Source organism: Meriones unguiculatus, chromosome 11 (genome assembly GCF_030254825.1).
Source record: "Meriones unguiculatus strain TT.TT164.6M chromosome 11, Bangor_MerUng_6.1, whole genome shotgun sequence".
NCBI classification, from domain to species: domain Eukaryota; kingdom Metazoa; phylum Chordata; class Mammalia; order Rodentia; family Muridae; genus Meriones; species Meriones unguiculatus.
This window is the reverse complement of record NC_083359.1, coordinates 29,347,078-29,371,768: the sequence shown is the minus strand read 5'-3', so window position 1 is coordinate 29,371,768 and position 24,691 is coordinate 29,347,078. Positions and strand designations below refer to the sequence as shown.

Sequence of the window (24,691 nt, the reverse complement as noted above, 5' to 3'; positions counted from 1 at the left end):
ATGGATAAAAGAGAGAGAGAAACAGAACCCATCATATTGGCTTGTTAGCGGGACTAAATTAGATCAGTGGTATAAGAGATGGTGCATTATCTAGCACAGTTCAAATATTTAATAAATATTAGAAAAGAAAATGCCGGGAGATGTTCACAGAAGCTTCCCATTGTCCTGCCGCAACTGTTTGCATCTTTGTGGTGATTAAGTGCTAAGTTGGCAATCACGAGCCAGCAGCTCCGCAGCAGACCTCAGGTCCTTACTAATACTGTGGGGGCATTTGGATGTTTTAGTTCTTAATTGGCAACAAGTTAGGAGCCCAAGAATCATAAAGAATTCTATTTAGCTGTATCCAGCTGATCAATATTCACTCAGCATGCTTCAGCTCCTAGCGTCTCGGAGGAATAAAATAAATTGTCAGTCAGTGGCACAATTTTGTTGTGATGGTGGTGTTTTGTTATTGTTGTTGTTGTTTTTGTCGAAATTATTCACCTTCTTAAAAAGAAATTTGATAAATGTATATTTCTTCATAATACATTCCAACAATCACTGATTTGTTACCCTTGCCGTGAATTGAATTTAGATTGGGGGGGGGGGAGGTACAGGCATCGTGACAACACTGAGTCAGCACCACAGAGGAGTTGTGGGCTGATGTCTTTCTTGCATTCAGAGAGGGAGCCAGCCTCCCACGGCACAAGAGCACTAATTGAATTTAAGAGACCTAATGAATGAGAAGCACCCACAAGCACAGCCTGCTGTGCGAGTGATGATGTCCTAAGGCCCGGCAGCAGAGGTACACTGCAGAGTGGAAGCTGCTTGGCCAGAAAGACCAAGGTGTGACGTTGCGCCCTTACATAGTATTCATGCAAGAAGACAGGTGAAAATGGGAGATGGTAAACTTCTGAGTGTGTTCCGGCTTCATAAGGCTTTTGTAACCAGAATACCCTGATAGAGAGCTGGGGAGATAGCTCAGGGAGTAAAACGTTTATTGTGCAAGGATGAAGAACTGGGTTCAGGGTCATGTAAATGCTGAACAGAGATGTCGGCCCACTTGTAATCCCAGGGCTCAGAAGATTGAGACAGGACACCCACAGACGGAGAGGAGCTCTGGGTTCAAGCCAGAGACTCCCTCGGGGCATAAATCACGTGGGGAGTGACTGACAAACACATCCAACAACAACCACAGACATGGACACACACGTGCAGCTCACACACATGCAAACACAGATGCACACATGTACACATGCACAGCAGGCATGTTTTAAAACACATACTTTTTTGAAGAAAAAAAACACAGTGGCACACACACAATGTTATTTTCTTATTGATTCCACTGAACAGCAGTCTCACCACTGAGGGGACCCTGTAGGTGTCCAGGAAGGGAAGTGACCATGACACTCTATGTGGGAATCAGTGTGGGCAGAGGCCAGGAACCTAGAAAGGGCCTGGAAATAGAAAAATAAGGATATTTGAAGAGAGAGATAGAGAAGGTACTAGAACAACATGTGATAAGAAAGTTGAAGAGGAAAAAAATACAGTCAGGATCAGAGGGCTGGAAAATGGGGAAGATGAATGGGAATTAGGGGGAGAAGAAAGGAAAACTAAGTACATATAAAAATGCTATACCATAAAGAAACCTACTTTGTATGCTAATTAATAAATATAGGTGCTAGAGAGATGGCTGAAGCATTAATGGTGGATACTGCCCTACCAGAGGACCAGAATTCAGTTCCCAGCACCCATATCAAGCAGTTCACAATTGCCTATAACTCTAGATAAAAAGGAATTTGACACCTCAGGCCTCCTTAGACACCTGAACTCACAGGTCACATCCACACACAGAGACAGACACACGATTAAAAATAATAATCTAAAAACATCAATAAACTAAAATGCAACTGGAAGGAAATGAGAAAATCCAGCCTCACTCCTGGCTGTGATCCTCCCTGCATCCAGGAAGCAAATTGTTTACCTGTAGGCTCATAGTGAAGTTTGAAACAATCATAAACTCTCTCCATTTTCTGATTCAGATTATTTCAGAAAAGAACTTAAGCCAAGAAAAGAACTTAAACGCTATTGGCCATGAGCAGTAAGACTTCTTTTTTATACAGTTGGTGTTTTTACACAACTTTTAAAGAGCTATGGTTGAAGCTCTGAGGCAAGGCTACCTCTGAGCTTCCATTCCCAGACTGTGATTCATTGACAACTTCTGAGCCTTTGGTGGCCCAGACTTCAGATTAGAGATGTCCTATGCTTTGCATATCTTGAAGTGTGTTTTCCACGTGGCTAAAAGTTAGAAACTTAGCCCTCTCTGTTTCCACAATGGTATGGAACCTTGCAGACAGAGGTAGAAGCTCATGAAAGGTCCTTAGTTTAACTGAAGATGCCCAATATCCTTCTGGCGGCCCATTTTGGGATGTGATCTCTTCCCACACATAAGTTCCCACCATTATGTGATACAGCAAGGAGGACACTGAGCAAAGATGGGCCAGTGCCTCCTAACCATGTACATACTAAATAAACATAGTTTTCTCATGAAGTTAGCCTGCCTTGGATACTTCATTTTAGTAAGAAGTAAACTTGTGTACCTCTAGACATCTAAACAAACAAATAAACACATGAGGGAAACCAGCTGTGCTGAGAACATTACAAGTGATAGTAGGAACTATAACAACCTGAGCCTTGACCACAGAGAAGCTACTCACTCACCTCCAGAAAAGAGCCTTCACTGGGAAAGAAAAATCAGTTCTGCAAGATCTTCCTGGTTGCCAGCTAGTGGCAAGGTGTTTTTTTTTTCTTTTCAGTTCATTTCTTTCCTTTCTTTTTGCTTTTTGAATACTTACCTTTTAAGTGTGTGTGTGTGTGTGTGTGTGTGTGTGTGTGTGTGTGTGACTGAACTTATGTGCACCAAGTGACTACATATGCCTAAGGAGACCAAAAGACATCTGATCCCTTAGAACTAAAGTCATCTGACATGAGTACAAGGACCCGAGTCCAGGTCTTCTGCAAAAGCAGCAAGTGCCCTTAACCACTGAGCAGTCTCCACAGCGTAACTCATTTTACGCTTTCAATTTTTTAAGAGAAGCTGGAAAATCTAAATACTGTACAAGTAAATCAATTGGCAGTAAGTTGAATAATGGTAAAATAAATGCAGCAAGACTAAATGTTTGCAGTTTCTAACCCCAAAATCCATAAAACAATACTTCACGTTGGCCATATAAATCCATAGTAACCAGCTTCACCAGGTGAACACTCAGCAGTTCTACACAGCATCATACTGCTCCTCACTCCTGTGACAGTCCATGGTGGGTCCATATCAGCTGGGGTGGTCAAGGAGGAGGAGGCAAAGGAATCAAGGGAGATCCTGCTCTGTAATGTCATCCAGGGAACCAGGCAACTCTGCCATATTCCCTCTACCCAGGGCAAAGGGTGGTAGAAGGGAGGTGGGATTTATTTGGTCGTGTGGTGTTCTGACCAATCTGTCAAGGTAGACACACACAAATGTCCACTTTCCAGGGGAGAATAAAGAGGCTATTATTGAGCATCATGGACAACAAGGAATGTGAGAGCTGGACATGGATCCCAGCCTCCACAAGGTGAGGTTTTGCCCGTGGTCACGAACTTCATTTGGTACAGATGTACTGTTAGAAAAAAAAATGTATATATATATATATATATAGTCTTCTCCACATAAAGTTCCAAGCTAGAAGATGAACCACTTGAGACCTAAAAACACTGTCATTGTAAAATGTTTCCTCTTCCAAGATTTCAAGGCTGGAGAGGTGGCTCAGTGGTTAAGAGCACCGCTGTCCTTGCAGAGGACTTGGGTTTGATCTCCAGACTCCATATGGTAGCTCACTACAATCTTTATCTACAATTCCAGATCTGACACCCTCTTCTAGCCTCTTTGGGCACCAGATACATGAGTGGGGAACAGACATCCATTCACGCAAAACACCTGTACCCATAAAATAATTAAAGCAGGTTCCAGATGTGTATAGCAAAACAAGAAGGCGCAAGGAATGTGGCGGGTATCTGTCACTCACTGCACCCCTCCGTGGCCCTTTCTTTCTAAGGACAAGTGCATCAATATTCCCCTTTAAAGAATAACCCATTCCACAGTGTGAAGAATGCTCTGCCCTGAGTCCTCCCCCAGAAACCAGACCAGGCTACTCCAAGCCTTGTTACCATGACACAGGATGTGAGTCAAACATCCTAAGAAGGCAGAAAGGCTCTCAACACAAACTTCTCATTTCCTGAAAGACAGTTGTTTACAGGAGATGTGGATCCACAGATGTGGTCATAGAATCTCTATAAAATTGTTCACACAATCCCACTACTTTCCTACTATTTGAACAATAACATTCCTCCTCGGTGAGGATTTTGCCTAGACTAAATATAAGGACGCTGAAGTCCACGGGGACAGTGCAACATTGCTGCAGAATTGATGATCATGCTTCTCCGCACACTGACTTGGGGAAGTGCACCAGCCTCGCAACCAGACACAACACCCTGGGCTAGAGCCTGAGTGAGTGTGATGATTGCTTAAGTACAGACCTGACAGCTAGACACATAGCCAATGCGCCCAAACGCCCGTGACAGTCATTGACAGCGCAGTCTCCTTCCCTGCTGACTCCCTCCTCACACTGCAGTACTGTGTATATATTCTCCATGCTACAAACACATGCCTAACACTTACACCCCTCTGTGATTGTTAACTGGACTGTCAACTGGACTAGATCTAGAATAGGCTAAGATCTTCATCTCTAGGTAGATCCGATAGCACATAGCACATAACCAGGAAGAATTAACTAAGAGAAGAATATCCATCCTCAGAGTGGTCGGTACCTTCTGAAAGCATTCTAGCTATAAATAGGCCTTGGAGAAGCAGTACTTCCTGTCCCCCTCCCTTGCTTGCCAGTGAGTGCAACTACTCAGCTCCTACCCCTACTGCTGCCATCATTTGCAAACATCAGAACTCAGCTCTTTTGACCTTCCACTATGGAATGAAGACTCACTGCTCTCCAGAAACCCTCCAGGCCCTCAGTGCCAGATTGGGAATGCTTAAGTGTCTAGCCTTGTGGACTGAGTGGCTACTGGGTTTCCAGCCTCTTCAGCATCCAGTCATTGCTGGACTTACTCAGCCTGTCTAAGGCCAGTCAACCTAATAAACCCCATTCTGTGACATCTATCAATTTTCTCTCAGTGCTGTTCCTCGAGAAAACCCTAATGCACCTATCCAACTTCAAAAAAATATAAAAGCACCAATTAGTGACAAATAGTATCTAAGGCTTGTGGTTCTACTTGCATTTCTTTGGCTTTTAACACAGCTTTGAGAAGATTCATTAAATGTCCAAGCTTTTCTTTTTCTCATCTGTAAATTGGAACTAAGTATTTGCTCCACCAGGCTGTTGTCATAGTGACTGGCATACGGAGAGCAGGTACTAAGTGATAGTTCTTTCTCTCTTTTCCACCATTGTTTCCATCCCTCCTCCATGGCCCAGCAGTGGAGTCTGCCTGAGTCCTCATTCCCCCTAATGAGCCTTCAGAGCTGAGGATGGAGGTTTACCAAAGCCATTCCTGCCTTTCTTCGTTTATATTTTAGAAGGTCCAGATCAGACGCTCAACATCTCTTTTCATCCCACAGGAGAAAGTAGGACTGTAAAATGAGCTGATTTATAAGTTTACCAGGGATGTGACAATAGTCACCATTGAAGAAATTGAAATAGCACTTGGCGACCATTAGAGAATGACCAGAGGAAAGAGGATCACCAATGATGCTTCTACAACACCCAGATCTAGTAACAAAGGGGTTCAGGAATCTGGTTAGACCCCCATTTGTTAGTGTTTAAGTACTACAAAAGCTACCCCAAAGCTCCTGGTGACTCAAGCACTTATTTGCTTTCTCTAATGAAAAAAAAAAAGTGAAGGTACAATACAATTAATTTTCGTTCATATTAAAAAAATGTCTTTACGAAAACAGCTGTATGCCTAAGTGGTTAAAGGCTACCACCAAACCTGTTAACCTGAGCTGCATCCCAGGATTGATATGTTGGAAGCAAAGAAAACTCTCACAAGTTGTCCTCTGCCCTTTACACACACACACACACACACACACACACACACACACACACACACACATATGCACACACGTGCACTCACACTAAATAGATGGTAATAAAATTTCTACCACTCTTTGTGTGTCTTCCATTAAGCTTGTCTCTGATCTTTGCAAAGCTTATGTTTAGATGGTGAAGAAAAGACAAGAACGAAAATGTGTAACTACACAAGACATAAAATTCTTAATCGTTAGGCTTGGTAAGTCCAAAGGCTGAAAGGTTACATTTCCATCCCTCCATTTCTTTCATTTCTGTAACCAACCAACCATGCAACCTCAACTCTGCTTTCTCCATCTCTTTCCCTTGATTCTCCAACACCTCACCTTCCCTGGAGACTGGTCATCAGCATCTCTGCTGTTGATAATTTCTGCATCTCTGCAGCCTCAAGCCTCAATCTTCTCCATTCAAAACTCTGACATGATTTTTTAATACAAAAGTAATTACCTCATCTTCCCTGCTTAGACCACTTTGATGATGCTTTATTGGCTATTGACCTCAGGATAAAAAAAAAAAAAAAAGGCAGAGGACAGTAAAGGATGCAAGTCCTTACTGCTCCACCTACTGCTTTAGTTTTGTCTTTTTTCTCTTGTCATTGAAGCCTAGACTGATTGATGCTGTCTGCTGTCATTTTGCCTTTTGTCACATCTTGCTCTGTTGGCTCTGAATACCCTGTTTTTATTTTTCTTCTATCTATAGTTTCTCTGCTCACCTGTTTTAATTTAGCTGTATATGTCATTTCCCAGGAAGCACCCTTTGACCTTTGACAAAAAAGACAGGCAGAGATGGGGGACAGCACCCCCCAGCAGGTCATTCCACCCAGCACTCCCTTGGCACCTAATACGCACCTTAATCAATGTGTCAAATAGGAGCTTCCATTTGTTTCTCTGGGATTCTAGAACTTGGAGCTCACCAAAACTGAAAACTCTCCAGTGGGGGGAGACTTCTAGTGCCTAGCAGGGTTTCTAACACACATGATGTACTCAAAGCATGGGTGTCAGGAGGAAAAGGTGAAAGACTTAGAGGTGGTAACAGAGATTTCAAGGAGGTGACGAATTTAAAACTCCAGTCAGGAGAAAAGATAATTTAAACACAAAATGCATGGGTCTATTCCTATATCTATTCATATATCTTTGTTTCAGAAATATTGGCACTACATTATTTTTGCAATCAAATGTATGCCTTGGAGAAAATGCCCAGCGCATCTTCACTGAACCAGACTCACAAACCTTTACCTGATTTCTGGCATTGTTCCCACTTGCCTCCTTTTACATCTTCCTCTTACCTCTTTTCTATACCATTTCAAGACTTTGGGATAGCTAATATTATCAAATAAGTCTTAGTTTTATTTGTATCTTTCTGTCTTTTCTCTTTTCTAACTTTTTCCAGAATATCTTTTCTCTTTCCTGAACTGGTAAATTCATCCCTTGGTGTCAAGTTCAAATTCTTACTCCTTTTGTGAAGCCATTTTCATCCTCTACAAAGATGACCCTAATTCTCACAGCTCCATTTTTCCCACAGCTATATGGATTCAAATATTTTCTGAACATCTCTAGTTTCACAGAGTGTCAGTGGGCCATGTTTATAGGACCAAGGGTCCCCATTCCAATATGCTGCGAAAATTGGCTGAAGAGTCAGCATTTCTGAGGTCTTTTGTAAGTTATAAAACTTGCAAGAAGATTTGGATTGGATGCATTCTCCAAATTCACATAATCAAAATATTCTTGAAGCCAGGAACTCTTCACTTCCCAGAATAAAATTTAGGACTGGTGTTCTACAAAATATTTTTGAAATGTTGGCTTTTTTAAATATGATTTGCATGTCAATCTTCCCAAAAGCATCTATGTATTCCTTCAAAGTAGTACTCACATTTCAAATTTCTTTGCAACCTCAGTTGTCTATCCTCCATATTGCTGTTATGAAAAATCTCTTTTTACATAGAAAGGAAAGGAACACTAGAGTGAGGTAACAGAGACGGCAATCCCCGTGTGTCTCTCCTGATGGAAAGAAGTACACACATATCTATACACATCCTGCTTTTACTGCAACTCTTCAGAACCCAACTCAACCCAACCTTTAAAGAACATAAACAATACAGGTAGGGTAACTGGTTCCAGACGTAAATGCTGCAAGCTGAGGACCTAGCGTGGAAGACGGTGCAACTCTTTGCTCTTGAGATCCAGCGTTCTATACTGTCCTCTATCATTGCAAGGATGTTTCTTCTTGCATTTATTTGTATTCCACATACAGTTTTATTTAATCTTTAGAATGTCATACATGCAAACAATATTTTTTTTGGGTGTTTGAGGATTTTTGTTTGTTGGTTGGTTGGTTTTTTTAAGACAAGTTTTTCTGACAATGTTGTTTTGGGTTTTTGGTTTGGGTTTTTAGTTGTTGTTTTGGTTTGTGTGCTTGCTTCTGTTTTTTGAGACAGGGTACCTCTGTGTAGTCTTGGCTGTCCTGGACTCACTTTGTAGACCAGGCTGGCCTCAAACTCACAGAGATCTACCTGCCCCTGCCTCCCCAAGTGCTGGGATAAAAGGTGTGTGTCATCATGCCTAGCCCAAACACTGTATTTTAATCATATTCATCCACATTTCCTCTCCCTGGCACTTCCTGTATTTCTTTCCACAGCTCTTTTTCCCTTCTCTTAATATATTTAGATATTTTTAATTCTATATTTGTTTAAATTTTGGTTTTATTTTACAATTTCACATATGTATGCTTTACATACTGGCCAGTCTCACCTCCTACCTTCCTACCACCCCTGTCTATCCTCCTCACTTCCATGCAAATCTCTCTTGCTTTCGTATCTGTTCATTACGTTTTCTTGCACCAAGATTAACCAAGGCTATCTGTGTGGCCATGGGTTTAGGCTATCTTTTGGTGCCCAATAAGTTCATCAGGATATACACCACTAAAAGTTTTGATTCCCTCCCCCAGAATCTAACACTAGTCATCAGTTTAATGTAAAGGAGGGCCCAGCAAACTCCTTCTTGATCTTCAGCAGATTGCTAATAGAGCAGATATTGTGTGAGACCCATACAGGTAACTACAGTTGGTGTGAAATGAACATAGTAGTTGATTAGAGCCTAGGAAATGGAGTTCTGTAGGTCATCGTTCTGTCTTCTGGTTCCTATACACTTGTCATTCTGTCCTCTGCCCTGTCCCCTGTGCCTTAGAATGGGGTGGCAGAGGTGCCTGGTTTGGGGTTGAGTCCACAGCCATTGCTTGTTTTGTCCATCTTGGTCAGCCACGAGTCTCTACATTTGCCGCTCTTCACCATGAGGAAATAATTCTGTGATTTAGGTGAGGAGCAGCTTTTGTCTATGGGTGTAAGCATAGGAGTTTACAGCTCTGCCATTTTAGTTAGCCATCAGTCATATATTTCCCAAGCTGTAGACATCATTTATCCATTAAAAGCACTTCCTGTTCTTCCAGGGGACCTAAATTTAGTTTCTAGCACCCAGTTCAGGCAGCTCATAACCACCTGTAACTCCCGCTCTGGGCAATCTACTACTGCTTCTGGACTCTGTAGGCACCCTCACATGGGTAACATGTATTCACACAGACACATTCACACAGCCACAAGTAAACAAAATGAAAATAAATCTTTAAAAATAAATAAATAAATGTGTTCCCCACATGGGACTATAATCTCTCCATCCCTGGGTTGTTAGTGAGGCCAACAGTACTAGGTACTACCCCTGCCCCCCTGTTCCTCATGGAGTGGGTCTTGAATCATTCAGAGGGCAGTTGGTTATCCTCATACAGATCAGCCAAGCTTCCATTGCATAAGTGGGCCTTCTATTTGCTTTCCAAATGGTTTCTTTACAGTTCCCTTAACCCTAGTTAATCCCTCATCCCATGCTCTTAACCCCCTAGCCCCCTACCTCTACCCCCTTCCATCCACAGTATTTCTCCCCTCTTTAAGTTGACAGTGATTAGTCAGAAGGACAGAAAATGTAAGATTCATAGTCAGATCAAGTTCCCATACACGGGTCTTTGCACAGGTCTGGAGCCCTTACTTAGGATCAATTGTTGTTGTGATTGAGAAAGATATTCCATCCAAAGCTTAGCCATAGCCATAGCGCCAGCCGTTCCTATTTTAAGTGGCCATGGTGAACTATTTGAAAGGGTACATGGGCAGAGTACCCACTCCAGTTAGGTAATAAAGCTTTTAAACGAAAGAAAGGCTGTGCAGACGTTTTACCTTGTTGACATGAAGAAATAACATTTCCTTGTTGTGATGGTGGAGAGAGCTGTGTCTTGATTTGTTTGGCTTCAAGCATCTCTCCCCCACTGTGAAGGAAGAGCCTTTCAACAAGCAAAGCAAAACCACACAGGGAACATACTTACTTAGCTTACTGAAGTGGAAAGATGCTGAGCTTGTCCTTAAAATGCAAATATATGAAGTCTTTTAAACACCCTGGGAGCCTGGTAACAAGAGAAACACCTGTCTGATAGGTTAACCATGTCGAGTTATGTCTTTACTCCATATTTTTTATTCTGTTCAGAGGTAACACAATTCAACCTCCAATTGCTCATAAATCTGGGTTAAGAGCAGGGGAGAGTTTTTTATATAAGACTTAAGATCTACATCAATGCACCAGTCATACTTAACCATTTTCACCATGCATAGAAAAATCTGGAAGAATCATTTGTATTCCACTTTCCTATATTATCTAAAGTTTTCTAGTCATCAATGGAGCAGAGTTTAATTTTTTGAGAGATAAAAAGAAAAATAAAGAATTAAAATTGTAATTAGAAAAAATTGCTTCAATTACTATTGCACTTCAAGATGCTTGAATGGATGGGCTAAATAAGTTCAGGCATCCATTAGTTCCCAAATTGAATTAAAATATATTGAGTGCTAATTTCAAAACTCTAAAGGCAGCCATCTGGAAGAGAACCAGAATCATCTGGGTCTAAAAGGGTAGCGCACACAACACAAAACAAAAAGAGTATGCCATTTTCAACGACCTGAAAGAACACAAACAAGAAACCTTAGAAATCACTGATGATTTATTACAGCCCATTATACTAATACTGCTGTTTACTTCAAGCTACATAATGGGGGTCTCTTTTGACTCCACATATCAGAATAATCTTTCTAACTGTCTTCTGTTCTCTCTCACAGGAAGCCCCTTTTCCTCTCCCATTTGCCGTGTGCATCAGAGATGACCTGTGGCAATTAATGATGACATTTTCACCCACAATTTTTTTTCAGCAAATATAATTTCCTTTTCATGTTGCCACATCCTCTTCCCACCCTGCTGAGACAATGAACTTCAATAGTCATGCTCATAACATTTAGATAGAGATCAAGCAATGCAGCCCATTGTATCATAGCTTTTGACTTTTAGATATACACTGACGTGGGTGCATATATTACCACTTTTAAAAAATGAAACAATATTTGTTTTTTTCTCACTAATGAAAACAGCTTAAGATCTGGGGTAAGGCAGGCAAAACGTGTGTGTGTGTGTGTGTGTGTGTGTGTGTGTGTATGACACAGGTGTTCAGTAAAAATCTTTTCAAGAGAAGTGAATCCTTTTCTCTAGCATAAATTTTAAAATAAAGGTTAATATGGTTTGAACAAATAGTCCTAGTTTCTGAGACTATCCACCTAACATTCTTTTTTTAAGCGAGGATATGACACTATAGTGGAAATACAGAACACCAAAAGCACAGGCTCTGAGATGAACAATTCATAAGTGGGATCTCATGAAACTGAAAAGCTTCTGTAAAGCAAAGAACACTGTCAATAGAACAAAACGACAGCCTATAGACTGGGAAAAGATCTTCACCAACCCTACATCAGAAAGAGGGCTAATATCCAGAATATACAAAGAACTTAAGAAATTAAACACCAACAAATCAATAATCCAATTTAAAAAATGGGGCACAGAGCTAAACCAAGAACTCACAACAGAGGAGTCTCAAATGGCTGAGAAGCACTTAAAGAAATGTTCAATGTTCTTAGTCATCAGAGAAATACAAATCAAAACAACTCTAAGAGTCCATCTTACACCAGTCAGAATGGCTAAATTCAAAAATTCAAGTGACAACACATGCTAGAGAGGATACTGAGAAAGGGGAACCCTCCTCCATTGCTGGTAGGAGTGCAAACTTGTATAACCTCTCTGGAAATCAATATGGTGCTTCTCAGAAAATTGAAAATAGTTCTACCTCAAAACCCAGATATACCATTCCTAGGCATATAACCAAAAGATGCTCTACCATACAACAAGGACATCTGCTCAACTATGTTCATAGCAAGTTTATTCTTAATAGCCAGAAACTGGAAACAACTTAGATGTCCCTCAACAGAAAAGTGGATAAAGACATTGTGGTAGATTTGCACAATGGAATAGTACTCAGCTATTAAAAAATTTAAAAAAAGCCATGAAATTTGCAGGCAAATGGATAGTATTAGAAAAGATCATCCTGACCGAGGTAACCCAGACCCAGAAAGACACACTTGGTAAGTACTTACTTATACAAGGATATTAGACCTATAATACAGGATAACCATACTATAAGCCACAAACCCAAAGAAACTCAATAAGAAGGAGGACCCAAAGGAAGGTGGTGGAATGTCACTGAGAAAAGGAAACAGATTAGACAGCAGAAATGGATGAAGAGGAAACTGGACAGGAGATGGAATAGGGAGGGAAGTAAAGGTGGAGACCAGATGTGGGGAGAACAAGTTGGGTGGTAAGAGTGCTGGGAACAAGAAGGTAAACTGAGGAGGAGGGACAGCAAATGTCTCTTTGACAAGCTACAGGTCTGCAACAGAGTAGGCTCCAAGGAGGATATGGCTGTGACTCTAGCTGAGACTCCTAACAGAGTGGGGATGGGATACATGGAAACCTAACTGACCATCTCCTAGCCAAGCAGGACTAGTGGAGGGAGGGGAACAACATCCCACCCACAAAACGTTTGATCCAAAAATTACCCTGCCTACAAGAAGTGCAGAGATAAAGAGGGAACAGAGATTAAGGGAAAGTCCAACCAATAAGTTGTCCAACCTGAGACCCACCCCACAGGAGAGAGCCAGCGCCTGACACTATTAATGACGTTCTGTTATGCTTGCAGACAGGAGTCTAATATGACTGTCTTCTGGAAGTCTCCACCCATCAGCTGATGAAGATAGATGCTGGGACTTGCAGGCAAGCAAGGGGCAGAACTCTGTGGATTTTGTGTGAGTGTTGGAGGAAAGATGGATGGACCTGGAGGGGACAGCAACTCCACAAGAAGACCAACAGAGACAACTAACCCAGACCCATGGGTGCTTACAGACAGTGAGAAATGAAATCAACTAAGGAGCATGCAGGGGAGGGGAGGGGAGGGGAGGGGAGGGGAGGGGAGGGGAGGGGAGGGGAGGGGAGGGGAGGGGAGGGGAGGGGAGGGGAGGGGAGGGGAGGGGAGGGGAGGGGAGGGGAGGGGAGGGGAGGGGAGGGGAGGGGAGGGGAGGGGAGGGGAGGGGAGGAAAAAGGCAGAAAGCCCATCTAATTAGTTACTTTGTCATGGAAGTGAGCATAAACCTGACAAGAAACAAATTAACAGAAGGGTTTGTCCTAGCTCATAGTGGACAGAGGTTTCCATTCTCAATGTAAGGTATCACCTTGATGCCGATTAATTTCTCACTGTTTCTTTTTCACCAGCTCATTATGACACTGTAGATACAAGAAAGCTGTCAATTTGAGGCATGTTGGAGCTTGGGACATAGCATTATTCAATAACTCATGAGAGTATCAGTTGTAAATATCCTGTTACTTTGTTTATTACTGTGCATTACTGTGCAATAGAAATATCATCAAAGAAGATAATGCTCTGTCCTAAGGCATTCATAATTGCATGTCACATCCCAAAGTTGGTTTAAAAATATGGAAAATTTTTTTTTGTCTTATAAGCAAAGAAACACAGTATCATAAGAGAAGCCTAGAATGATCATTAGAGGCAGTGGTGATGCATGTTCTGCTGAAAAGTTCTAAAGAAGAGTTGTTAATTGAGTTAACATGGTCCTCCATAGTTCGAGATAAAAGCTCATCATCACCATGGCCTACAGAATCATAGTCAATCTAATTTACAGTGATCATTCTGGGCTCTTCAGGATCACCAAACCCCCCCCCTCCACACCTCCCCACTCACCACATTCCAACCCCTGGTCTTCCAGGTTCTGCTATGAACACAGTAAATTTGTTCCTATCTTGGCATTATACTTTCTGCTTCCTACAACCCGGAAGCTTTTACATAAAGCAATATTTAATCTCATTCAGGTTTATAGTCAAATATTATTTTCTGCTGTTTTAATAAACCTTATTGTTCCATATGACTTTATAGTTAACATTTGTACTAGTCAAAGTATATTATTTCCTTTCTCATTTACTTTCTAATTTTAGCACTGATAGAAATATTTCATTAGGGTAGGGAAATTGTTTCTTCTCATTTTTAGTATAATTCTTAGCAAATAATAGGCACAAAATAAATCTATTTGGATAAATGACAAAGTTTTCTGAAAGTACAAAGTATAAAGATGCTTAAATTTTGTATTATTAATCAGGAAAAAGATTTAAAACATGAAATTGTATAATTCTGTTTGAGTTACCCTCAAATAAAGCCCCTAAAAAAATCATTCTTAATTTTTTCAACATCATGAAAATTTAGAAACTGGGGAAAAATCAATAAGCTTGTGAATGTTGCTCTTAATTCTCAATTTGACAAAATCTAGAACTGCCTGAAAAAAGGTCTGTTTGATGTGTTTGTGTGAAAGTATCTTGATTATCCGAGTTGAGGAGCAAAAGCCCACTGCCTGTGAGTGACACCAATTTCTTAGGCCAATTAGGTGTGCAGAGAGCAAGTTGAGCACGAGTGTGTATTAATTCATAGCTCTCCTTGTATGAGTGCGGGCTGAATGTAACCCGGTGCTTCAAGTCCCTGCTGTCTGACTCCCTGCCATAATGGTCCTTAACTGAGAGATAAAATGAACCCTTCCTCCCTTAGGTTGCTTTTGTCCAGTAATTTGTCACAATAACATGAAAAAGCAACTAAGATAGAGTGTAACAAAGGGATTTGTGTTGGGAAGCTAATTAAAGACTATTATTTGTCAGTGGACCATTCATCTTGTCCACAGTTCAGGGATTTTAATGCCATTGCTTTGAGGAATTAATTGAGTCACCACAGATTAAGACAAGGACGATTAAGACAACCAAGTGCTAACTTTCTGTTTCAGAAGAATGACAATAATCATTTAAGATTTGGAGAAAGAACATGATAGACTACGACAATGCACAGACCTCAAGAAGATAAGTAACAAGGAGGACCCAAGGGAGGACACATAAATCTCACTCAGAATGTGAAATAGACTACACAGAGGTGGTGGATGAAAAGTGGGAACAAGGTAGAAGAGGGAATGCAGAGAGAAATAAGGGTGGAGATCAGACCCTGGGAGAGTAGCTGCAGGAAGGCAGAGGCCTGCAGAGTAAAGAGAAATGGTGGGTGGGAGCATCTCTGTGACAAGCTGCAACCTAAGTCAAAACAGGCTTCTGGGAGGATATAAGGGGGACTCTAAGACTCCTAGTAGCAGGGGCCATAGAGGTTGAAGAGGACACCCTTTATCTAGATAAGACTCCTGGTGGACAGAGGAGATCACCAAACCACCCACAAGAACCTCAATCCAAAACTTACCCTACCTGCAAGACCTTTGGGGACAAAGATAGAACAGATAGAGCAGAGATTGAGGGAATGTCCCACCCAATCAATGCCAGGCCCAACCCTAAGACCCACCCCATGGAAGAAAGCCAACACCAATCACCATTAACTCTGCTCTGATGTGCTTGCAGACAGGAGCCTACCAGAGTTGTCCTCTTAGAGGCTCCACCCAACAATAGCTGGAAACAGATAATGAGACTCACAGCCAAAAAATGGGCAAAGCATAGGGGGTCTAGTGGAAAAGGGGGGGGAATAAATGAACTTAGAGGTGACAAAACCTCCACAAGAGGACCATCAGAGCCAATTAACAAGGGCCCAGAGGGCCCTGTGGAGTCTGAAACACCAGCCAAGAACAATGCGGGGCCTGGACCTAGGTCTTCTACTTATCTTGGGCTTCATATGGGCCCCTAGTTAAGGAAGTGGGGGATATCTCTGACATGGACTATGTTGCCTGCTTTTTGATCACTTTCCCCGATGGAAGATGAACCCAGTCCTCATGTGAATAAATGATCTGTGGTGTCTGAGTAGGGAGGCTTCCCTATTCTAAGGACTAGGAAAGGGGGTATGCAGAAGAGAGGGTGGGACAGGGAAGAGTGGAGGGAGGGAACTATGAGCGAGATGTAAAATGAATTAATTAATAAAAAAAGATTTTTAAAAATATCTCTTAAGATGTTCCAAAACTGTGCATCTTGAGTACAACCGCCTTCTCATGTCCACAGTTACCAGGAATGTCAGGAAGGACTCAGTACCAGTCATTCCCAGGTCTATTTTCCTTCGCTCATCCAAATAGTTTAATAAAATAAAAAGGCTTTTAAGATCAAGAACTCAAGGGAAAAGAAAGAGCAATCCTATTTATTTGGTGTGTTGGAATAGAAAAGGAAAGAACAAACAAACAAACAAAACAACAACAAAACCAAACCAGTGCAATCCATCTCCAGAATTTTTTCGCCTATTCATGCACTGTCAGTGCTGACACCTGAGCATGCTAAGCATTGGATGAATGTGACTGACGTTTCACCTCAAGCCCTTTAAAAAAATAAATATTTAATTCATTTTACTTTTCTTATATAAAAACCTTTATGTAGTAGCCATAGCTGGAACCTTGCACCTCTGAGCAGACTCTGATGTGGATTTTCCTAAGATGGTAATCGAGTTCCTGAATTCCTGATAAGGAGACTTGGTGAACAGTCTTTTTCCAGAGGTCGGGGGTCAGGTTGCTGCAGGTTTTAGAAATAGTGTCAAAGGTGGCCTTAGCAAAGTTGCCCAAGGTGGCAGTGCAGCCCCTGGCTAATGTGTAGCAGTCATCCATAGTGGCCATCAGCAGAAGCTACTTGGGTACAGGAGCAAAGACGATGGCAGTGCTTGTAGGGCAGAGATGTGTGCACGGAGCCACAGCGGCCGGTCACCTTACATAGAACAGTGTGGGGCTCTCCAGGCTTGTTCTTCCAGTAGCCTCTGCACATAAGGACAATGGGAAGTTTGGCCAAGATGATGGGCCATTGGATGGCAGAGGCTACCTCCAGAAGCACGCAACACCAAGATCAACATGACCATTATAGTCCCCAATAGCGACAAAAGCCTTGAACCTTGTCCACTGGCCATCCTGCATCTGCCTCAGCCCTGGCATGATCATAAAACCTGGTCTTTCTAGTCCCTAGAAGAGATCTCTGGACTTGGGTAGTACATTGAAAGTTTGTAAATTTTTCAACTGTTTCGGACTCTCTCTGGAGTTTGATAAATGTAAGGGTTCTCCCTTCCTTTCAACTTCAATTAACCTGATCAGAGACCTTCTCTTTGATGCCTCTCCTCTAACAATAGTATGGCAGAAAGAATAATTCAGGAATGTTTTTTTTTATAATCCATACTAGATTACCAACCACAGCCGTCAGCATTTTCCCCACTTTAAAAATGAGGCCATGCCACCAAGCCCACCCAAGTAGTAAGTAGCAAAGCTCTAGCTCCACTTACCTTTCTGCCTCACCCTGAGTTGCCATCTCAAGGGAAGATACATCGGGAGAAGGAGGTTTAAAGGAACAAACAAAGGAACATCTGGAGTGTGTGGCATGAGATGCTATATACGAACATATGTAATAGCCCAAAAAAAGTTGGCGAGAAGAAAGGAACTTAGGATGATTTCAGCCTCAGCTAGACTTTTAAGTATCTCAACCAATTACAAACGCCCTAGTTCAAACCAGACTCCAGAGTCTTTGATCAAGAGCTTCCTGATCCATCCTAGAGAAGGAACAGAAATGAGTTAAGTCTCTTTAGCCAAACTTACATTATTAGTGTGAAGAGAAAGATATTGCCATTAAAATAGAAAAATTAGGAAGCTTGCAGACCAAACTAACTATTCCCTTTTTTGAAGATGGAAAAGAGAGGGGTAACTGAGAAGGTGCTTCCACTCTTAGCGTTACATATCACCAAGATTCAGCTTTTAAGGCTGAACAAGCATCACTTCACATTTGGAGGAAACCACAGTAGTTTTATTCCTTTAATCTCTGCAAAACAAAAAATCAACAAGAAAATTGTTTAGAATGTGAAAGTCATTTAAAAAAAAAAAACAGAGCTTGCAAAAGTTTAAAAATAGAAGTAGAAGCATTTGAGCGAAAGAAAAAGAAGGTGCACTTTAATTACCATTGCTTTCCCATCTTTCGTTTTCAAAAAATAGGCAAGGTGCAGCGTGAAGGGCATGAGAGGAAAGCAGGCACGTTCCTGTGACAGAAGAAGATTCACAAAGAATAAAGAGGCTCATTGACAGGTGTAGCAGTAGGCGTGTTATTAGCAGGGGGAAAAAAAGTGAATTCGGAATCATAGGCATTTGTTTTATCTTCTGCACATCCTCTCTCATTGAGGCACAGTGAATTTGCAAGCAGCCACTAAAGAAGAGTGGCCAAGCAAAGTAGAGAGAGGGAACAGGGCCTGCTATCCCCGCTAGGAGCACAGTCAATTAAATGCAGCCTGGAAGGAATCTAATCTAATATCAAAGATGCTGTCAGGGGATCAGTTCCCCAGAGTTTAGGGTTAATGATGTAAAGCATGGCAGTGTGGCCAAAAGCAGGGGGAAAGAAATCTTACCAAGATCAGGTGTGACTAGAAGAGACTAAAATAAAATAAAATAAGCATCTCCCAGAATAATGGAAGGCCTTGGGCAAAACTTTCTGCAGATATGTTACAATACCCTCTCCTTGCAGCAGTCATCCAGGGGTTGGATTCTCTAACATTTATCAAGTCTTACGGTAAATCCTGTAATTGTAATCAGCATTGAGGATTATCAGGCTTTTAATATCACAGTCTCGAAAATTAAACTCATTTCCAACCAGAATGCACCACGTTACACCTGAAATGCTTGGCACAAGCGAACTCTGTGCACCCAGCAATCCAGGTGTCCACATGTGTGTGAAAACTCCGAGAGGAAAAACAAGGGAGGCAAGGCCAAGTGCAAAAGGTGAGGCCTTCACAGGCCTCGAATGAGTCAGCAGTGCTGTTGTCCTGAACAAGTCTGAGTAAGGGAGAAGAATCTCTCATTGTACCGCAAAAGAAGTAAGGGGGAAAAAAAACAACAAAAACTGCTACCCACTTACCTGCAGACAGATTGTAGCAAATGCTAGTACTCAACCTTTAAAAATCACAAAACTAGCCTGGCCAAACAGTTACCATGTAACTTGCCACCCTACCTGAGTTTGATCTCCATGAAGAGGAGAGAACGGAAATACTGAAAATTGTCTTCTGATCTCCACACATGTACAATGACATGCACATGCACGTATGCAAATAACAGGCTAAATAAATGATCATTTTGTTACAAAGAGCCCACAAGCGACAGAGCTTTTCTCAGTGTCCTAAATTTAATTTTCAGCAGTCATACAAACAAGATAGCCTGAAATGTTCTTCCATCTGAAGAATAGTCTCTTTCCTCTCTCCTTTTTGTTCTTCCAATCCTGGAGTTGGCTTGATAATTAGCACTTCTTTTTACTGTGTTTACTGACGAAACAAAAAGACCATCGTGCCTTTGTGGACTCTGGGTGATGCTATGCTTTTCATTTAACGCTCTTGTTAAACTCTTTAATTATATAACTTTTTATAATCAGTAGATCTTAAATTGGATAACAAAAAAAAATTATAGGAGAAATAGAGAGGTTTTGGGTGACATCTCCTTGAATTACTCTCTTTGATGGAAATCAAAGAATAAACAACTCAGTAGCAGGAATGCAATAGGCACTTTGGAAAAAGACTAAGAAATAATCTATTCCTCAAAGCTGTCTGTCACAGAAACCTGTCCATTAATGGGTCTGAAAATACTGGTGAGATACAATTGAACTGTTTTCTCCTTTTAGAAAAAAAAAATGTTAACTCTTCTAGGACATCACTCAGAAAGCTCAGTGAGCCAGTTCGCTCAATGGTGCATCAGTGACCTCTAAAAATTAATGGCCCTTTCAGAGGTTGATATTTATCAGAAGATGCTGAGGTCTGGAAGTAGCTATTGTTGCAGGCATTTTATAAAGTAAGGATATAAAAGTATAATCATCGTAAGAGCAAGTTTAAAGTGAGTAAAGAATATTCTAAAATTAAGTAAACTGAAATGAGACACCCCTTTTGTCATAGGCTGAATGGTATCCCCCTATGGTCTATGTGAAAGTCTCAATCCATCCTATTTCAGCAGGTAACTGTCTAGAAATAGGGTGGTGACAGATAGTATTAAAGTTTAGATGAGGCCCCGCACTAGGAGGGCAACCATAAACCTAGTGTATTCACTGTGCTCCAAACAGGAAAGACACCAAGAAAGATAACCATGGCCTCAGCCGCTTCAGAGGTTAGAGTTGGGCTGTGACCAACGGATGAATGCCTGGAGCAACGAGATACTAAAGAGAGACCAGAAGGAATTTATCTGGGATACTTCTGAGAGAATGTGGCCCTGACAACACATTGATTTTAAAATTCTTTCCTCCAGAACCTCAACAGAGTGCATTTGTTACTTAAAGCTATCCTCCATTTAAAAAAAAAAAAAAGAGTATGTACAGGTTTTTCAGTAGCCTGTTAGCTAATTTAGGTGGCTCTAGTGGGTGGCATTTATTTAGCAGCAGACATACGGCTCCTCTTACAGTTATTTGTAGACTTAGTCTTCACGGTGACCCTGGGAGATCACTATCACTGTTGCTTCCAAGTCACAGGAGGAACCTGAGCCTTTAAGATTAAAACTCTGCCGCAACAAGTCCTCACATAGAAAATTTTATAAGCAAACGAGAGGAACCAACATAGCGAGAACAGTAACCAACTCTCCATTTCTGGGCAGCTGCCCAGAAGCCTAGTGACTCCAGTAATTTTTCAAAATGATCAGAAATGCACATACTAGCACAGGACTTCGGGAACACAGTGATTTCAAGCACAGTATCCAGAATAAGCTGCAAACAGCAATGGAGAAACTTCACGCGCCACACACAATTGGCATTGATACCATCGGATGGACATCACAAAGCCATATGTATGTAACACTCCAATACACAGACCCACAGGATCCTGTCCTAACCACTTTGGGAGATGGCGATAATCCAGGATCTGATTATCTGAAATAAGCTGCCAGAGGCATGCCTTTCTACTTTACAATACATTTTGTAAGTATAACGAAAATGAAGCTCAAATGTTTGTCGATTTTCTTTGGTGTTTGTTAGAATCCCTCTACAGACCTAATACTCATCAGATCTGTTTAAATTTTCTTACCAATCCCAAGCCCTCAAAGTCCTTAGCTTAGATGAAGTTACGGATCAAATGGCAGAGGCGTCCTTAATACTGATCATTCTTTACAAAAGGCAATTAGCATGCCGCATACTGCTAGAAAAGTTATATAAGACAACTGAAGTTCCTCTTCAGTGAGTTTGTACAAACATGTATGTATGTATGCATGCATGCATATACACGTAGGAGAAGTGATATAATTCTTCATGATGATGATTTACATTTATACAAACAACAAGCCAAATCCTAGAGCTGTCTACTTGATGTGCCATCAGCAAAAAAACGATCTTAACCCACCGTCCTGCTCCGTAGTTGGACCATCTAGGCAGCTGGACAGACAGTCATGCAAAGACATCCTATAAAGCTTATTTTGCCTTAGAAAGCATGAAAAGAAATTACTAATACATATAAAGGCATTGGCATATACAAAGTAATAGTCTAACTAAATTTCAAAATCTAATACAGAAACACTTTTATAAATAATTAAGCAAATCATAAATAAAAGCTTTATTTAACAGGAGACAATTACACTCCAGAAAGTCATTACTTCCTTCTAACCTAAAAAAAATAATAATAATAATTAAAAAATAAAAAGGATGAATCTATTTAAAGGAATAGGTCAATCAATAAACATATAAGGAAAATGTGCAAATGGTTATTATTCAAGGTTTATATCAGTCAAGAAAATTAAGTGGACTCATCTATTATTTGAGCTTCCTAAGCACCAAACTGCAGTCTACGAAGGTTATGGTCTGATACACTGAAGCAATAGCTGTCTACGTCTTAATGTTTTCTCATTGATCAGAAGATATTTTCCTAATACATGTTAGTTCTCTTAAAAGTCAAATACCACTCAAGCAGTTATAATAATGCACACAGAAGATTTCAAAATGTAGTCTACAGCAAACCAAGAAGGTTTGGAATCACCTATTTAATATTAGGAATTGTGTCTTAAAAAAAAAAAAAAACTCTACAAAAGTGGGATTGGAAGTCATTAAGAAATTAGAGGAAGACAATGCACCCACTCCTGATGAGACCTTCTGGATTAGACCTGATGAAGGGAAAGAGGGAGGGAGCTACAGGTGGGGTTCAAAGGGAATAAAATGTAATTAATTTAAAAAATAAAATATATCTCCTAAAAAAAAAAAAAAGAAAGAAAGAAAAGAAATGGATGCAAATTCTTGCTCTTTCTTCTACTTCGTCCCACTCCAGACAGTCTTCCTGTCATTGTTACTAAGTGCCTGCCCTGGGAAACTGACAATCTGGTCATGTATCTAGCTAGGCAATTTTCCACCATCAGCCTTATCATCAGTTTGACCAGAATAACAGGAAAGCCATGGCTGTCTGTGAGTTCTTAGCAAGACTGGTGAATACTAAACCTGGCCTGTGCTCAAAAGATAAATGCTAGTTCCCTTTACTTTCTAACCTGAGTAAAGAATTATAAGTGGGATGAGTAGTACATAACCTCTTTCTTATATATCTTGAGAACGTATTTCCCAGAACAGTTGATAGGCTACGAAATTCAAATAGAAACTTAAGTTAAGGTTAGTAATACCTGTGATGTCACTTGTTAGACATGATGTAATTGAACAAATAATTTAGCTCTTTTCTCTGACGTCCAACAGGTTTTCCTTAGGTTAGATTACATTTTATGCAAATATCTAGTATATGTATAAAACATATAGTATATATTTACATCTAGTATATGTATATACTAGATGTTTTTTAAATGATTCACAGAGTGTTGCTTTATGAAGGTCTTACCCTCTGTCAGATACTGTAAGTTCCAGTGCTTTTCCATGCTGTAATATACAGAATGAAGTAAGCAGTCCTCTGAGATCCTTGCAACAGCCCAATTTACCTGCCCCTGAACTGATATCAGAACAACGCTGGCGTTGGTCTGGGCTAACCCCAGAGTAAAGCATGCTGTCTGAATGCTTCTAAGACTCACCCAGGAGAGATTTTGGCTACTATGATCCTGAATTCAGGGATACCTTGTTCAACAACAACAAAAAAATATTACCACAAGCCTATACCGGAACTCACTAAAGAGGAGAAATATGACCAGGAGCTCAAGAAAACCCAGCTCATCAAAGCTGCCTTGGCCACTGAGACAAACTCTGTGCTTGCAGAATCTGTCATCTCAAGTTGCCTAACGTGATGAGAAAAAGAGGAAACAAAGTAACAGCCCCATGACCCAGACTCTGGAAGCTATGAAAAGGAAACAGTTTGGGGAGGTCTGGTACTGCTGCTGCAGAACAGACCGCCACTGAACACAACCCTTGCAGGATCTTCCACCAGGCCCTGAAAAACTGTGACCCTGCAATCTAGCTAGTGCCCATATCTAATGGAGCCATTTTGACGAGGGTTCTGCGCCTCTAACTGACCAGTTTCGCTGCTTCCTGGCCATGAAGTGGATGAGCATAGAGTACTAACAATAAGCAACAGAAAATGCTGAAGCCAAATTGTCACATTGGAGGGGAGGGCTCGTGATCAAGAAGAAGCAAGACTTGAATAAGATGGCAGAAGCCATGCACTGGCCCATTATCTGTGGTGGAAGCAGGCAAGGAGCAGTGGGCAAAGTCCAGAACACACTGCCACAAGGAACTACTTGAGCTAAAAATTCTATTGAAAAATTCATACCTGCCCCTAGAAGCATTACAGGTGTGGCTGCTGTGTCACTTCTCAGTGGGTGGCAGAGAAGGGAAAGGCTATGTCTACTCCCAGTGTTTTGACCTATAAATATCTGAGTAACTAGTGGCCTAACATTCCCTGAATGAAAAAAAAAAAAAAAATGAGTCTCCAAGGACTACCAGCCTGACACCGTGCAGGCTCCTATGGCTCCCAGTATTGGGAGGGAACCGGAGACTAGAGGAACCCCACCTGGAACTGAGGGCCTCAGGTGGGAGCGAGCCACAGAAAAACAAACCTTGCATGATGCCACTGAGGCCGGCCAGCCAAAGAGCAAGCCTACGATGACTTAGACTGGCGCCATGGTGCCTGGACAAGGAGCTAGTTTGAAATAACCACCAGTCAAGAGCCCTAGAGGCCTGGGGTTGTGGGGCAGACCATGCCCAAGATGACCCCTGACTAGTGTTATAGTGTATGAGGGTGGCATAGCACTTCCGAGACCACTC

General features: G+C 41.3%; 1 non-coding gene and 1 pseudogene across 1 annotated transcript; both read left to right on the top strand.

Annotated features, from left to right (window-relative positions):
- The first annotated feature begins 20,444 nt into the window (after positions 1–20,444).
- LOC110558626 (small ribosomal subunit protein uS7m-like) lies at positions 20,445–24,174 on the top strand (annotated as a pseudogene).
- Positions 24,175–24,196: 22 nt separating this feature from the next.
- Positions 24,197–24,324, top strand: LOC132646607 (small nucleolar RNA SNORA17). The gene has a single exon (XR_009584869.1). It is a non-coding gene; the product is annotated as a small nucleolar RNA SNORA17 (small nucleolar RNA).
- The last annotated feature ends 367 nt before the right edge of the window (positions 24,325–24,691 follow it).